The following is a 2,493-nucleotide window of genomic DNA, read 5'->3' as shown; positions in this document are numbered from 1 at the left end:
ACTAAACTGGATTAAGAAATACCTAGAGAACCGGTAAAGCAATACTTCCGGGTGTGCCTGTGAATGTGTTTCCAGAGGAGATTGGAGTGTGAATCAACAGACTGAGTGAGGCAAGTCTGCCCTCAATGCGGCACAATCCAAATGGCTGATGGCCTGGATAGAACAGCAAGGGCAATTTCTTCTCTGTTTCCTGGAGCTGGAATCCTCCTTTTCTCCTGCCCTTAGATTGCAGAACACCAGGCTCTCTGGCCTTTGCACTCCAGGCCTTATACCGCAGCCTCCTGGATTCTCAGTCTTCCAGCCTCAGACTGAAAATTACACCACTGGCATCCGTGGTTCTGAGGCTTCTGGACTAGGACTGAGTCACACTATCAGCATCCCAGGGTTGCCAGCTTGCAGACAGCCTGTCATGGGACCTCTCATCCTCCACAATTATGTGAGCCAATTCTCCTAATAAATCTTCTGCCTGTCTATCTATCTATGTATCTATCCATCTCTCCATCTGTCTATCTTTCCTTCCTACTGGTTCTTGCTCTCTGAAGAGCCCTCACTAATACAGAATTTGGAACCAAGAACTGGGGCTGCTGCTATAACAAACATCTGAAAATGTGAAAGTGGCTTTGGAACTGGGTAATGGGTAAAAGCTGGAAGAATTTGGAGGCGCAGGCTAGAAAAAGTCCATATTACCGTGAATGAAGGCTTAAGGACAATTCCATGAGGGCTGAGAAGATGAGCTGTAGGAAGTACCTAAATCTTAGGGATTACTTCAGTGGTTGTGATTAGAATGTTGGCAGAAATATAAACAGGAAAGGCCATTCTGATGAGGTCTTAGACAGAAATTAGGAATATCTGTGTGTGTGTGTGTGTGTGTGTGTGTGTGTGTGTTATTATGTGTATGCCCCTTTAAGGTTTTTAATTGTGATTCTCTTTACATTTTATCCTTTCCTTATTGTAATAGTTTCTGCATTTCTACAAAGTCACAATAAAACCATAAAAGTAATTTCTTTTAAAAAAAGGAAACTAGATAATCAAGTACTCTGCGCACTTTCTTTTATTCTCTTAACTAGAATTTCAAGGCCTCTGAAAAATTATATGAATGAAATTAGTGGCTTTGGGACCCAAGTTTGACATAATTTGGGGGAAGTTTTGGTTTCCTCAGCCAAAAGCTATATTATTCTAGAGTTAAAGTGTTATTATACATCAGCAGTAAATTCAAGTAATACATGTCAACATACCTTGACCAGAAATTAGAAATATCTTATTGGAAAGCAGAGTAATGGCCATCTGTGTTATAAATTTGCAAAGAACTTGGCTGAATTGTATCTATGTCTTAGGGCATTATGAAAGGTAGAACTGAGCAGTGATCTAGGATATTTAGTGGAATAAATGTCTATGCAAAATATTGAAGGAGCTGCCTGGCTACTTTTAACTGCATACAGTAAGATGCAAGAGGAGAGAAACTATTTAAAGATGAGATTTATAATTAAAAGGCAAGCAGAGCAGAGTTCTCTGACTGGACATGTAAAGAGTGGAGGCATCTTTAGGAGAACAAGGGCCAAACAACCCTTGGACAAAGGGATTTACATGGCTAGAAGTAAGCCAGGTGCTATGCATCAAGACAATAGGAGAAAGACCCCAGATTCATTTCAGAGATCTTCAGGTCTGCCCCTCTCATTACTGGCCCAGAACAGGATCTTGAGGGCAATGTCTCCAGAGAGGTGCCAGTGGGATATCAGTATTTGCTGCCCTGAAATGCTTCAAGTCTCTGCTTCTCTCATCCCTGTACAGAATTTCTTGGCAATTCCAGCTGTACCTTAAGTGGGCCCAGCTGCAACTTGTGCTCCACTCCAAGAGATGTAAACAGTAGCCTTGGTGGTGTCCATGTGGTGCTAATTCTATAGATGTGCTAAACGCAAGAGCTGCGAGGCCATCGTAGCCTCCACTTAGATTTCAAAGGATGTCATGGACAGCTTGGAAATGCAGTGTAAAAATGTGGGATTGGAGCCTCGACAGAGAGTCCCCACTAGGGTAATGTGTAGTGAGCCATGGGGGTAAGGCCACCTCAGAAGCCCCGAACTATAGAGTCACCAGCATGCAACTTCAGCCTGGGAAACCTGCAGGCATGAGATTCCAACCCAGCAGAGTCACTGAGTGGACTGAGCCCAGGAAAGCCATAGGGGCAGGGCTACATGATGCTTTGGGAGCCCAACTCCACCCTAGTATGCCCAGGATGCGGGACATGGAGTCAAAGGAAAATATTTTCCAACTTTAAGACTTAATGTTCTCTTTTGGGTTTTGGACTTACTTGGGAGAAGCTATTCCTTCATTTTTTGGTCTATTTCTCCCTTTTGAAATGGGAATGTCTGTCTGTCCACGTGTTGTCTTTTAGAAGCACACAATTTGTTAATTTCACAGGTTCACAACTGAAGAGCAATTTGATTTGAGTGAATCATGCTTTATGTCTCACCCATGTCTGATTCAGATGAGACTCTG

The 2,493-nt window shown here is 42.9% G+C and overlaps 1 non-coding gene across 1 annotated transcript; it reads right to left on the bottom strand.

Moving 5' to 3' along the window:
* Nucleotides 1-1,159: 1,159 nt before the first annotated feature.
* On the bottom strand, nucleotides 1,160-1,242 carry LOC116272165. The gene has a single exon (XR_004180895.1). It is a non-coding gene; the product is annotated as a small nucleolar RNA SNORD45 (small nucleolar RNA).
* Between the last annotated feature and the right edge of the window lie 1,251 nt (nucleotides 1,243-2,493).

The sequence above is a fragment of the Papio anubis genome, chromosome 1 (assembly GCF_008728515.1).
Source record: "Papio anubis isolate 15944 chromosome 1, Panubis1.0, whole genome shotgun sequence".
Lineage (NCBI taxonomy): Eukaryota > Metazoa > Chordata > Mammalia > Primates > Cercopithecidae > Papio > Papio anubis.
Note: the sequence above shows the minus strand (reverse complement) of the source record. Positions and strands in the feature narration are given on the sequence as shown.